General features: G+C 46.2%; 1 long non-coding RNA gene across 1 annotated transcript; it reads right to left on the bottom strand.

The window, feature by feature from the left end:
• Positions 1-10,186: 10,186 nt before the first annotated feature.
• LOC109494108 lies at positions 10,187-14,883 on the bottom strand. The gene is made up of 2 exons (XR_002148686.3): positions 14,766-14,883; positions 10,187-11,162 (listed from the first exon to the last, which is right to left on the bottom strand). It is a non-coding gene; the product is annotated as an uncharacterized LOC109494108 (long non-coding RNA).
• Positions 14,884-14,973: the final 90 nt, after the last annotated feature.

Raw genomic sequence — 14,973 nt, forward strand, 5'->3', positions numbered from 1 at the left:
CAGGTAATGATGTTGGCTGAGATACTTGGAGAAATAATACCCAACCCATACCTGGAAGTGTGTGCCTACTCCAGTTAAGATGGATCACTTTCCTTCTCAGGGTAGAAGAGGTGCAATGTAATCACATGTGTATTTGCCACCAAATAGCTGGGTAGTGTCCTTGATGGATGATGCCATGTCACAGACTCAACCTTGGCCTCTGTTGCTAGTAGGTTAGACATTTAACTACATTGGTCTTGATGAGTGGGAACCCATGCTACAGGGCCTATGTGTAACGTAAACCCCTGCTATTCTGTTCATGTGCCCACTGTCCAATACTGCAGTGGCCAATGTCCACTGGTCATGTCACTCTGTTTGCTTGGCCATTCAATGCCTCTCTTGCTCTCCAAGTTCTCTGATGGACAGTAATAGCAAATAAAGGTCTTCACCTCCTGTGCCTTGTCCCATAGGTCCATCTACATGCCTCCCTACCAGCCTTTCTTTTCCCTAATCTTTCTACCTTTCTCCTTCCCGACCAACCATCCAGAGTATTCCCCACTGGCTATGAGTCCACACATATTCTAATCTCAGGCCACCTGAGTGGACAACCGGGAATGTTGACCAAAGTTGTGCCCTCTTCACTCTGTCTTTCAAGGCTACCCATGAGGTGAGCTGTAGAACAACTGCCATCCATTCTTTGCTGTATCCACATAGTGACACGAACCACCTGTGAACCGAGCTCAACCATTCTCTTCCTCCGTTAGTTCCTCCATAAGTGACTTCTCAGGCAGCCATGGGTGTGAACCGAGGGAGAGGCACTGCAGTGTGGATGACATCGGGGTGTGAGTCACCTGCTTCTCTGGTTTACTGTGCCCTCTGGCCCTGCTGGTGCCCAAGTCATATACGCGGTTTTAACATCTTAGTGGATTGCTGCTGGGCCCACCTGGCATTATAACCTGGTGGTCTGACTAAAACTTACCTCATGATGGGCAGTTTGGGCCGCAAGGTCACCTGAATTCCTTTGACCGAGGTCTTTGTCTCTTCAAGGGCTCCATCTGACACTGGGAATTTTTTTCCCCAAAAGATGTAAATTCTCCTTTTTAGGTGGTACAGCCTTGGTTTGGAATCCCAATTTCCATTTTGTGGTTCTCCTACCAAGCCATGGGCTGCATGGGGTGCAGTGGGCTTCTTTTCCCAGCACAAAAAACTCTAATACCATGAAGCCTACCCAGCGGTGTGGCACAAGCCACAGGAATGGTTGTATCACACCTGCACCTGTGCAGAACCCACTCCTGTTCAACACCCCAGTGACAACAATAGCCTTTTGGGTACGGGATCAGAGCAGTCTTCCCGAGGATAGGGGAGCTGACTCCCAGGCACTGCTCCTCTTTTTTCATGGTGGAGGCAAGAGACGTATATTCTTTTACTTAGAGGAGATTATCTGAGCTGGGATGTCCCTTTCAGAGTTGTCCACGATTACGAGAAGGGGACATGCCTTTATTACACCTATATCACCAACCACTGGATGTGGGCTGTCCCCAGAAAAAGAGAGTGTGACCCTGAAGAAGGAGGCTCCCTACAGCCAAGGGCATTCCCCAGAGAGGAGTTCAGTGCAGGCTGGTCGGCTACCAACACAGCTGCAGCTGGGGAAAAACAGTGCTGACAGGTGGATGGGGCTCCCGGCAGGGCACCAGGGCATCCCCTCCAAGGTTGCAAGCCTGGGCCTGAGGCATGATCTCTGAGCCCTGGCTTGGTTCTGCAACTCCCTTGTAAGGTGACTCTTAGAAATTCACATTTTTCTCACTGAGCTTTAGTCTACCCAACTATAAAATGGAATTCTGAACTAGATGTATGGCTTCCAATCAGCTACGCATCACAATCACTAGGGACATGTCTAAAAGAACAGGTTCTTTTTTAAATGTTTATTTATTTTTGAGAGTGAGAGAGACACAAAGCAGGCTCCAGGTTCCAAGCTGTCAGCACAGAGCCCGACGTGAGACTTGAACCCACGAACCGTGAGATCATGACCTGAGCTGAAGTCAGAAGCTTAATCAACTGAGCCACCCAGGCACCCGTAAAAGAACAGATTGTTGTCATCATTGTTGTTGTTGTTTTGGCATGGTGTCTTTATTTTTTTTTAATTTTTTAATGTTTATTTATTTTTGAGTGAAAAAGAGACAGAGTGCGAGAAAGGGAGGAACAGAGAGAGAGAGGGAGACACAGGATCCAAAGCAGGCTCCAGGCTCTGAGCTGTCAGCACAGAGCCCAAAGCGGGGCTCGAACCCACAAACCATGAGATCATGACCTGAGCAGAAGTCAGAAGCTTAACCGACTGAGCCACCCAAGCGTCCCAAGAACAGATTCTAAGTTATCTTCCCCAAAGACTCTAGTTCAGTGTGTTAGAGGGAGGGGGAGAGGGGGACTTGGGACCCCTATTCTACTTCCTAGATTTGCTTCAGCTCTGGATTGCCCCGCACTGGCTATGTATTCCCAGGAAAATTGCTTAATATCGCTGGTAAGGTGGAGATCAACATACCTGCCACTAGCCAATGATGTGAGATCCTGGGTCAATGGCACTGTAACAAAGGCGTGTTGGTATGTGTTTATCCTAGTTCAGAGGCATGTCTGCACAGAGAGGCAGCTCTCACTTTCACGAGCTTTGTCCCACACAAGGAAAGCATTTAGCTTCTCTAAACCTCCATTCTTTTATCTTTCTAATGAGCAGCTTAGGAGCACTTATCTCAGATGTTGATCAGGAGGATTAAATTGGAGAAGGCACACAAACTCTGTACTCCCTGGCTTGGAGAACAAATACGACAGAAACAACCATCACTGTTTGTTATTTACCGCACAGCAGCTGCAATGCTGAACCCTGCAGGAAAGTGAGTTTGTAGAATGTTTCTTCCAAGGGAGTTCCAAGCAACTTTGGGAAAGGCCGGTAGCACATGCCAGCTGTTTCCCTTCTGTAGAGAGAGAACCAAGGCCCTGGGATTGAGAGAGAATATAGCAGAAGATGTGGGCTCTGGGACACAGAGGCCTCTCATACCCTGCATGGCCTGAAGGATTTCGCTGCTGTCCTTGGGCCTCAGTTTTTCCATCGGAGAAAGGAGAGGATAGAAGACAAGGTGTTCTCGGGTCCTATTTAATTCCTCCTCCAGTTGTGTGGTCTCAGATGAAATCCAAGTCCGAGCTATAAAAGAAAGCGGAGAGTCTGGATTCCCAGGTTGCACAGTAACCTAATCACTCTTGCTTGCTCCTTAGGGACCAGGATGGGAGCCGGGGGCTCCGTTTCCATGACAGGGGACTCATCTCCCGCCAGAGTCATTCCTGATCACACACTTCCATGCACCAGCAACAATGTGAATCGCATCTGCCTTGGGTAAGTGCTGGCCAGGAGATCATCGAGAGAGAGAACACGGAAGGAAAACAGACAGCACCTACCTTCAGAAGACAGCTGAGCCAGCCTGAAGAGCTGCCGACCGCAGATGGCGGAAGAGATTGGGTTAAGGAATTTCACACAGAAGCTCCCCAGAGACCGTGACGCTGGCATCTGGGAGAGGATACCGCAAAATGAAAATAACAGACCAACGGCCTGGCATCACTGAACACTTGCCCAGCTGTGACACTGGCATCACGCATTTGTCCTCTGGGACCTCCTCCCTCTACCCCGCATTCCTCCTGGTTCCTTTTCCATAACACAGGCATTTCTGGCAAAGTTTGCCCACAGCAACAAGTCTCCATTTGGAACCATGAGTCCGTTTGGGGGAGGAATTATGAGAATCCCATTGTCTTAGACTTTGAGTCCCTTCCCAGCAGCTTCTTCTGAAGTCCCTTTAAAAAAAGTCATGGCTGGTAAACTTACTCTCCCTCCACGCACGCAAGACACAATGTAGGAAACGATACTCACTGACCAGCGGAAAACAGCGCAGCCTGGCTTCTAGGTGCTAAGGATGGGTTCCCTCTAGCGGACGGTTGGTGCAGATGCGGGAAATGGTGTACAACTAGGATAGAAGTCACTGTTCAAAACACCTTTTCACCCACACAGATACTGCTCTATAAGTACTAGTGAAAAGGGAATACTACGTGGCAATGAGAAAGAATGAAATATGGCCTTTTGTGGTTGGAACTGGAGAGTGTTACGCTAAGTGAAATAAGTCAGGCAGAGAAAGACAGATACCGTATGTTTTCACTCTTCTGTGGATCCTGAGAAACTTAACAGAAGACGATGGGGGAGGGGGAGGAGGGAAAAAAAGGTAGAGAGGGAGGGAGGCAAACCATAAGAGACTCTTAAATACTGAGAACAAACTGAGGGTTGATGGGGGGTGGGGGAGAGGGGAAAGTGGGTGATGGGCATTGAGGAGGGCACCTGTTGGGATGAGCATTGGGTGCTGCATGGAAGCCAATTTGACAATAAATTTCATATTAAAATAATAATAATAAAATAAATAAATAAATAAATAAATATCATTTAAATGCTTAAAGAAAAAAAAAAAAAAACCTTTTCACACATCAATCCATTTAACCCTCACACCTTATTTTAGCCCCCTTTCCAGAAGGGGAAACTAAGCTCCAGCTTCCTATACCTCATTCTTTCCTACATCCCATGGTTGATGAACAAAGGGCTTTTATCTAATAGACACCGTAGGCATTTTCCCCAGCCCCGGGGCCAGGGTGTTCTGGACCTTCACTTTGAGGAAGCCTCTAGAAGGAAGGGGCCACATTATTTGAACACCATAGCCCTTGACTTATTGATGTGACATCCACAAGAGGTGTACAGTCCCCTCTGCACACAGTCCCTATGCCATTTCCACATCCACATCCACGTCATAGGTCTTCGATGACGACTGTCTGCTGGGGCAGAGGGAACCTGGCCAAAAGCAGGGATGAGCACAGAACGCAGGGGTATCTGAGCAAATGTCCCTAAAATGCACCTAAGCCAGTATTTGCTGCAGCGTTTTTCTCCAATGCTGGAGTACACAATTTCCCATGTCTGCACCAACTGTCCTCTAGAGAAAGCCGGTCTTCAGCACCCAGGAAGCACGTGGGGGTGGGGGTGTTCACCACTGGTCCATTAGTGGTGCCTCCTATACCCTGACTTGATGTGTGTGTTGGGGAAGAGGAGTTTGGCCGGATCAGTGCCATCTCACACCACATTCCATGCCGTACCCGGGAGCTCCGGGTGTGAGACACGGGGGTCGGCAGCTTCTGTGTCACGTAGATGGCTCCACTTGCCCTGACTGATAGATTGGGATTCCCCCCTGTGGTCTCTCTCGGGGAAAGGCTTTGCCAGCCAAACCGAGCTTGGAAAAACACAGCATTCTGACATCTGTATCTGCCACCCAGCTTTGACATTCTCTGATGCTGAGATCCAACAGCCTCGTAACTGTAGGATTCCTGGAGTCCTTCATCCAGCCCAAGTTTGAGTTTAATACTGTCCAGGATTCTAACAAAGTCAGCAGGCTTCAGGAACAGAGAGGTGTTTCAGGTCTCTGGTTGGGATCCTGCCACGGTGCTGAGCCCCTCACGGGGATGCTGCCAGAAGGTGGAAACAAGAGCCGCTCCCCTCCCTTGCGACCACTTTCCCTTCTTCCTCCTTTTTCTGCAGCAGAGGAGTTTCCATCAAGAGTAAATGGAGCCCTGAAGATAAGCCAACACGAAACATCTCCTATTCTTAGATTGGGCGTGACTCCACCTCCCGTTCCTAACTCACCCCCGGAACTGGGTGGAAAATGTGCCATGCCCCGGCCCACTGCTACCCTTTCTGATGTCCTGGAAGCCATCCGGGGCCCAGCGCCTACTGTGCAGATTCCAGATCTCATTTCACCATTCTATGACCATGACCCTGCCAAGGGAAAGGCTTCCCTCCCTTCCCCCTAACTCTCTACCTCTTACAAAATAAGGGATATCAACTCTATAAAAACCAGCAGAACAGAGAACAGGGAGGCTGAGACAAACCCAGACACCCCCCCAGGTTTAGGACGTTGGGGCCATGCCCTGATGAATGGCCCTTTGACCTGGCTGGTCTCCACACAGGTCCAAGATGGGCAGGGCTGCTCCAGCACCAGGGTTCCAACACCCAGTGTCAGCTCACACCCATCCCTTCCCTCGGCTGCCCACCACTTCTCCCTCTACCAGTGAGAGACTCCCACTCGGACGACTGCAATGGTCTTAAGAGTGTTCTCCTCACCTCTAGTTCCTCCCACCCATCTATCTAAGCCCCAGAGAAATGCTGATCTTCTGTGAACTGAGACCTCAGAGAAAGGCTAGGGGACACCGATTTAATCAAGTGACACTTTTCACTGTAAAAGAGGCACCACAAGACCTGTCTTAAGGAGGGGATGAGGTGAGAGGCAAATGTTCTGCAGCATTGACTCAGGTTGGACAACGAGAAGAGGAGGTGAGAAGCAGAATTTGGCGGCAATTTTTGTGCAGGAGCAGGAGAAAGGTCTAGAAAGTTTAGGATGCAAGCTTGGAGTCATGTTTTAGAGGCTCTTGAAAGTCAATATGCACAGCTTGGGTGCAATTCTGAAGGTGATAGGGAGACACTGACCAGCAGGGAGAGGAAATGCCACCATCAGAAGTGTGTTTTGAGGAAAAGAAAGCGGGTGGCTGTGGGCAGGATGGGATGTGGAAGGGAGGGCCCAAGAGTAGGTCTCTGCAATGATTCAGGCAAGAAGTAACAGGAAGGCAGTTTTAGGAGGGATGGAAAACACTGGGATTTTACCGAAGATATTTAGTGTGAAGAGAGAGAGGGAGGGCCAGGGACTCAGATCCTAGAACTAGCTCCCCAATACCACAAGGTGGTCTTTTGGAGCATGCCCACCTGAGACCCAATTTTTCTTCCATCACTATCCCCCTAAACCCTAATTATAGAGGTTTACGTACATATATTTAAAGGGACAGGGTCTGCGTTTTTTGGTGCCCCCTAAAATTCCACTGTAGTACGTGAACTTTGCCAGCTCTTCTTTCCAAAATGGAACCCGCTTGTATGGAAACCAGCCTCCTCACCAAGGTAAAGACCAACGAGCAGGACTCATGCCTGCCAGTCTCGGGGAGAGATGGTTGCTGTGGACAGCGGCACACTCAGAAGCCAGGGGCACTGAAAAAGTCCCAGCCTGGGGATTCCCTCATGCACTTAGGTGTATCAAGTTCTCTTTCAGGGGCTCAGTTTTCCTCTCCATTAAATGGGAATGATCCTGTGTCCCAGGTAGGAAGTGAGGGAATCCGGCAGATGACCTCCCAGGTTCCCTCAGCTCTAAAAACCATGTCTCTTAGCAAAATATGATCATGTGCATTAGCTGGGGAAGAGCTGGATGGAAAAGTGTTTCAAATTTACATGTAGGGCCTGCGTTACTACAAACCCATTCCGTTGCTCCATCGTTGCCTGCCCAGACCCTGAGTTTTTATCAAAGCCCCCCAAAACACCCAAAGTCCTGGGAGCACTTAGCAAACAGGCCACTTCTTCCATCCTCATGCCAGATCCGGTCGTTCTGTGTGCCATCTGCCACCAAGATCTCATCTCTGAAATCCAATCAAGCGGGACCCTTGAAGTTCCAATCAAGGGTAGGCACACACAGATGACTAACATGTCACCATGCATCCTGATACTCAGAAATGACTCTGAGCTTGGGCAGAAGGTAGAGTATGGGTGGCCTCCGTATGCACAACCACCAATAGAATTCATTTCAACCCCTCTTTCTTGTAAAGCCAGGGCTCTTCATTCGGAAATGGTCCTCAGTCCATTGCCCTCCCACTGTGTCCATGAACCTGCAAACTCAACGCATTGGAGATGTTGGGACCTCTGAAACGCAGAGTTCCTACCGGGTAGCAGGGACCAAACACAGATGCATGACACATAATTGATCGTTGCAACCCCGGCTTTTTCTTTAGGCTATGCCTCTGCGCTACATTACCAGGACTGTTTGCGCAAACCATCTTCCTTGCATGAGACTCAGCCACCAGTGCTGAGTGCTTTCACTCTAGATTGATGGCTTCCAAACTGGCAGTGAATCAGAATTGCCAGGACTGCTTCTAAAAACACAGATTCCCAGGCTATATTGTGACACTCTGGTTCAGAACACTGGCTTATGGAGAAATACCCCTTTCAGGTTTTTAATTCGTTTCCCTGGGGACCTGAGGCACAGGCTGGTCTGGGACCAGGCACTGGATGCTCTCTGAAGTTCCTCCGTGCTCTCAGCTTTTGGTCCCACCTGCCCTGTGTTGAACTTGCAAGGCAGTCTTTGTAATGACCTGCTTGGTCAATGACCACGTGCTTCTGGTCATTGCCCCTCCTGGATCACCATTGGGCTAGCGTTGTGACCTGCTGGGAAGCACTTTACCTCTTTCTTTTGACATCTCTCTCCATTGTCTCTATGATGTTGCAATCTCTGAATAAATCTGAGGTGAAGCTGTAAAAGGTGGCCAGGACTTGTGATTCCAGGATAGTCTTCCATCTGACCTTAACATTACTTGGGAGTCGTTTCAGAAGAGCTTCCACTGCAGGAGACCTATTTCTCTCCCAAGCTCATCTATCTCCATCCACCACTGACTTATTGTCTAGACCGCAGTCTCACTGTCCGGCAGCTAGTGGAGTCCAAGCACGTGGTCGTACATGCTTCAGCTAACTGCAAACTAGGAGGAGACAGAAGGGGAGGGCAGGGCGACCACCTTCCTGGGAATGGAGCGGCCACAGAACTTGGCCAATCCTAAGTTTCGTTTTAGCTTCTCACACTGATTTCCCAAATCCAGACTGAAACCAAAAGCAAAGGAGGGAGATTGTGAAATCAGGGGGATTTACTGACTGCAGTCTTTGATCTCCCTGCAGAACTTGGCCGTGGTGCCTCTTGGTGTCTGTCCTACCTGGGAATCTGTCTCCCATTGCTTCTGCACCCAGAGCATTCTGTGCCTCTGGTTCATGTGAGGACCCGGCACCCTCATTCTTCTCTGTATCCAGGAGACGCACTACTTCCTCATGGACAGCAAAGCTCCCGCTGTGGCCCACCTCTGTCACGTGACCTCATCGGGAACCATGAAAACTGCTAAGGGAATGCTTCTGTCCAGTAGCCCACACCTGGGGCCCCTCCTCTAATCACTGCACCCACTTGTTCTGAATATGCATAACAGGTAACTTACTAAATACCTATCATATGCTAACAACTCCCTTTTCCTGTGTCAACTTGTTTAACTCACACTCATTTCACTGAAAAGGAAACAGATACACAGGTTGAAATATGCATCCAAGACCTGGCAGTCTGGCTCCAGAGTGCATTATCGTGACCACCATCCCGCTGGTCCTAGAGCAAAGCAGCAAAGAACTCTTTCCAGCCAATTCCTAGATGTCCAGTTCTCAGACTGGACTCATTTCAAGAAGATAATCATGAAGAATAAAATGAAAAAAAAGCAGGGGTCACAAGTATCTCCTGGCCTAGAAGTGGGCCACATGTCACAAAGCTGGGGTCATCCCTCGACCTGTGCCCGTGGAGGACTTCAGTAAAGAATCGGATCACTATTTCCCATAGCACGAGATAAGGCCTCACTGTCTTTCCAACCACCCTCTTGGGTTGAAACTGGCACTGAGGCCCCTTGCCATCCCTGATCTTGGGCATTCCCACATTCTATATATGAGGCAGGGTGGACCTGATGGAATCTAGTTAGGTCACATAGCTACTTAACAAGCAGGCCAGGATTCTGCCTGTTTGACATTCATCTCTTGCTTTCTACAAACCCACTCGTTGTCCTCATAAGGGACTTTAGCTGCTGTTTCTATTTCTTGCTTCCAGATGTGCCCTTATTATCAAGCCACATCACTGGAGAATAAAAGTAACCGGGACTTTTTCAATGGAATGGTGGCCTTGTGTGGTTTTTGTGTGGATCAGTGCTATGTGACGCAACGGGCAGGGACAGTCCCAAACACTTTAAAAAAAGCTGCCATCCTAGAGGCCTTAAGTTCTGTCTTCTTTAAAGAGGAAATCCTGAGTCAGGGATATGTTTCCAATGCTAGAACTTCTGTATCATTGAGAGGATACTGTGTTTTCAACACAGAGAATAAACAAAAGGTCGAAGTCCTAATGTCTCTTGTAAATAAATAAGAAAAAATAACTGAACTCCCAAACCAGGGAGGCTATCAGGTAATTCACAAAATAAAAACGTAATCCATTGAACATGCACGCCAACATATCCACCAGTAATAAAAGTTTGAACAAGCAGGTGCTGGAATGATTTCTCTTTACTTCTTTCTTATCGAGGTAATACTCTCCTACCATAAAGTGCAATACAGGTAAGTCATTTTTATACATGTATGCATTCCACACATCCACCACCCAGATCAACATTTGTAGAACTTTTCCAACCCCAGAGCCTCCCTTTTGCCCTCATATGCTCCTGCCAGTTCATATCTATGAAAGGGAGCCTCTAGGCTGAATCCTATCACTATAGGTTAGTTTTGCCTATATACATGATAATATTTTATTAACAAAGCATCGTACATTTTTAAAGAATAATGTATTAGTTTTCTACCACTGTCATAATAAATTAGCACAAAATTAGTGGCTTAAACAACATAAAAATTACAGTGCTGGAGTTGGAGGTAGGCCTTGGGTCTCATCACACTAAAATCAAGACATTGGCAGAGCTGTGTTAATTCCTAGAAGCTTTAGAGGAAGATCAATTTTCCTGATCATTTGGCTTGTTGGCAGAATTCAGTTCCTTTGGGTCATTGGACTGAGATCGTCATTTTCTTGATGGCTGTCAGGTAAGGGCGGTTCCCAGCTTCTAGAAGTTGCTATAATCCTTGGCCCAGAGCCCCCTTCCTCCATCTTCAAATCCAGTAATGTGGACCAAGTCCCTCTCACTTTGAATCTCTTCTTCTTCCATCTCCTGTCGCTGAAGCATCAGGAAAGAGTCCCACACTTCTAAAGATTCATGTGAGTACATTGGACCCAGCTGGAGAAGGCAGGATACTCTCCTCCCAGGTCCATACCCTGACTCACATCTGCAAAGACCACTTTGCCAGGTAAGGTGACATATTCCCAGGTTCCAAGGACTAGGTGAGGCTAATTAGAGCGGTGGTGGTGTCCGTTATTCTGCTTACTACAAATAGTAAATGTTGTCCAGAGTAAAACTTTCTAGAAAGTGCTATGGTGATATTCAAGCATTTTATACTTTGTGATATATCAATTCCAAACCTACAGAAATAAAGACATAGGCAGGGTTTTTTAACTGGATTTTTCATCATAATAATAATTAAAATTATTTTTTAAATGAAAACATAAACAGTATATATACCCAACTATAATGAGCTTTATATAGAGGACCAATATGAAGCCTTTAAAATTCAAGCAACTAAGGGATATCAAATGATTTGAAAGAGTATATGACCAATGTTAAGTGAATTAAGCTGTGAATATCATCATGTGTGCATTATGTCTATATATGTGTATATGGATATATGGGTATATGTATGTGTAGATATACAAAAACACATATATACATATATGTTTACATATGTATATGTACATGCAGTGAAATTAAGAGAAAAAAGAGGAATAAAATAAAAATATCAGCTCAAGTTCAATCTCCGTATTTAAAATTCAAATAGGGTGACCAGCTGTCATGACTGAGACGACACTGAGGGGTTTCCAGGGATACTGGACTTGTAGTGCTAAAAACGAGAAATTCTAGGCCAAACCAGGACAAGATGGTCACCCTAAATGCAGGTACGTTTCGTCCTCATTTTTAGGCACTTCTGTATATTTTTTATGTTTCCTACAAAAAAGAGTGCAATCATTAAAAATCACTAAAAGTCCTTCAGTGTTTTGTTCTGAGGTGGGGAAAATGCCAGCGTCTGGACCTGGGAAACATGCCAGAAGTCGTTCTTAGATGTTACAAGTCCTGGCAATGTTGCAGACGAGTGAAGAAGTGTGCTACCATCCACAAATGAGAGACCTGAATTTCAAGGGCAGCTTCTGGAGGAAGCACGGTATTCCCGCGGATGGCAGCAGCCCCTGGTTAGCAAACAAGAGTTTCAACAGAACCCTCCGATTCTGTATGACGAGAACCACCTTGGAGATCAGAATAGGGAAAACAATTGAATTAAAAACCATGAAGCCAAACTTGAACACGTGGCAGCTGCAAATTGCACGAACAATTTCTTATTGGCGATCCGTAGCCTGGAAGGTGGCCAGCATTGCTGCTACAGGTGGGCGTGTGCACGTGCACTTCCGGGACGGTGCTGACATCACATCCGCCCGCTGCCAATCACCCGTGTTGGCAGGTGCCTTGAGAGGGAGGTTTTACGTTTTCAGTTCATTCATATGGTGGAATACATTAGTGTGTATCATACTGACCTGAAGTTTCTACAATTGACTTAACGTTATGCATTCTTTTTTTTTTTAAGCTAGAATAAAAACTAGTTGTTATTTTTGACATAAAGATCATAAAACACGTTTGGTCCAGAATGTTACGGGGTATAATATAATATTAAATTAGGTAGACTACACGGTCCCACTTAAAAAAAAAACACTAATAAAACAAAACGGCGACTGTTTTGTATGTGAGGTGGAACATTTAATAGCACAAAGGCTCCTTCACAGTGCTTCATAGTTACTAATGTAGAGGTTCTTAGCCTTCATGAGTTTAATTGTGATCTTCATAAATAATGAAATAAAAATATTGCTCTAAGGGCCAATTAACACCTGTATCCGTTAAGGGCTCTATCATAATTTCCCACTTTACTGAGTTGATGTGGATAACCTTGTGTGGCAGTCATTGGTACAGTTCCCTGACATTTAGATAAAAGTCACTTACGGAAGGAGAACAAAAATAATACATCATGTTTGATTTAGAATGCCAAGAGGTGCACTGTAGATGATGAAACTATTTACATTCACCAGTCTGTTCCAACTTAAAATTTAAAAAATTAAAAAGAGTGGACTATTTTGAATGTGAAGTAAAAGAAATCGTTTAATCAAAGAATGTCACATAGAACAGTCACTTCTTTACAAAGTTTAACAGTTAATGAACTGAGGTAGATACCACGGAGCAGGTGGTAGTGACTAGAGACATCCCTTGAAATTTTCAGTTCTTATTCTTCTGTCACATGGTAGGATTAGCTTTCCATGCCATCTCGAAGACAGGCAAGCTGTATGACCCACTTTGATCAATAAAATATAAGCAGAAGTGACATGTGTCACTTAAGGCAGAGGCCTTTAGAGCTATTACAAGAATCCCCATGTCTCTGACCTGCCACAGTGACCAGGGTATTCCTGGTGACAAAGACTCCGACAGCCCGAGTGAGGAAAGACTAGAGCAGTACCAAAGCCCTCCACTCACTTATTAGTGAAGGAACCCCCGGAAGCTGGGTAAGAGGCACCCCATGTGATGTTGTGCTGTGCTGTGCTATACCACACTGTTCCAGCAGGGACAGAGTAGGGTGAGGCAGCACCTAGAGTCCACACTACCAACCCAGCCAGGAAGCACAGATCACAACAAATGCCCCCACATAACCGGCAGAGCAGGCTCAGAGACTTTAATCCACATCCCAGTGGCTCCCAGCAAAGACCCAGGAACAACTGAACAGCTCACTATTATTAAGACAATGTTCTAGTTGCCATAATAGCACAGTCTTGCCCTCACATTGAGTCCAGTGACCCTGCTTACCTCTCTTTCTCACATCCAGCCCATAGCCCCAAACACCATTCAGGAGTTTATCCTAAAATCCCATCGATTGCATGGAGTTATAAAGGACAGGAATAGACATTACTAGTTTGTTGAGTCTCAGAGATCCCCTGTGCCAAGAAAATCTTAAGCATTGAGTGGGAATGATGGTTAAGGGCTTGGTGGCATAAGCTACATATCCTCGAGCCCACATAGAATCTGTTCATGCTGTTCCTATTAAGACCCATCAAGTAATCCTCCTTGAAATCATGTACATTCCAGCTGGGCCCATAATCGTTTCTCCCTGCAAAACAGACTTACAGACACAAAACATTGGAAATCTGGGGACCTCCACTAGACTGAGACCCCACCTGTACCAGGGACCAAAGAGGCCCAGTGCATAACTAAGCATGGTGCCTGCATCTCTGAATTCTGGTATCAGTTCTTAACTAAATTTTCCAAGTGACTCTGGGCACATCATTTTCCTACCCTGTGCCTCAGTTTATACACCTGTAAATGAGACATTTGAACTAGGTTAATGGATTTGATTAAAAATCACTCAGCGCACTTCAAAAACAGAATCCAAGACATCATCTCCAAAGATTCTCACTCATTATACTGAAGTGGTTAAGGCATATCTTACCAATAATTGCCCAGAGAATCCTGATATTATAGGTGGATCTGGGCACTAGGACATTAGATGGTCCCTGGGGTTTTGGAGCACCTCACTGCAGTCTTCTACCTGGTCTTTGTCTCCTAACTTTGAATTTCAAAATGGTTTTCGTTCAGACATGACCACTGACCAGTCTTGGTTTGTCATGTAGTCGCTGTACAATCCATGACAAATCATTTCACTTCCATAATTCTTTCCCTCATTTGTGAAGTGAAAAGATTAGTGAAATTAAATGCAAATGTCTCTTTCCAATGCAATCTATAATTGTGTGACCACTGAGGACACTGGAGACTGAACTGGAAAATGAATACAGCAATTCTGATTCCCGCATGCTCTCCCATTCCCATTGCATCCCTTGAGAACCACCTAAAAATTCAGATCTATTTCCATACCAGGATACTCATTTCCTGTCTGCTACTCACAGGTTTCTGATCTCAAGCTCCCCTTTGCAGCCACTGACCTGTAGGTGGGTTGTCAAAACTGCTTCAAGAATTTGTTTGCTGGGAAAGCACTGTGGAGAAGGGAAAGGGAAGAGGCAGAATGACCACTTCCTTGAACGAAACAGCCAGGCTGCTGGACAGACATGAACTTGCATGGGCTAAAGTTTCGTTTTAACTTTTTTATGTTTGGATTTCTTGATTTCAGTTTAAAAACAAAGCAAGAAAGGG

Source organism: Felis catus, chromosome E1 (assembly GCF_018350175.1).
Source record: "Felis catus isolate Fca126 chromosome E1, F.catus_Fca126_mat1.0, whole genome shotgun sequence".
Taxonomy (NCBI): Eukaryota; Metazoa; Chordata; class Mammalia; order Carnivora; family Felidae; genus Felis; species Felis catus.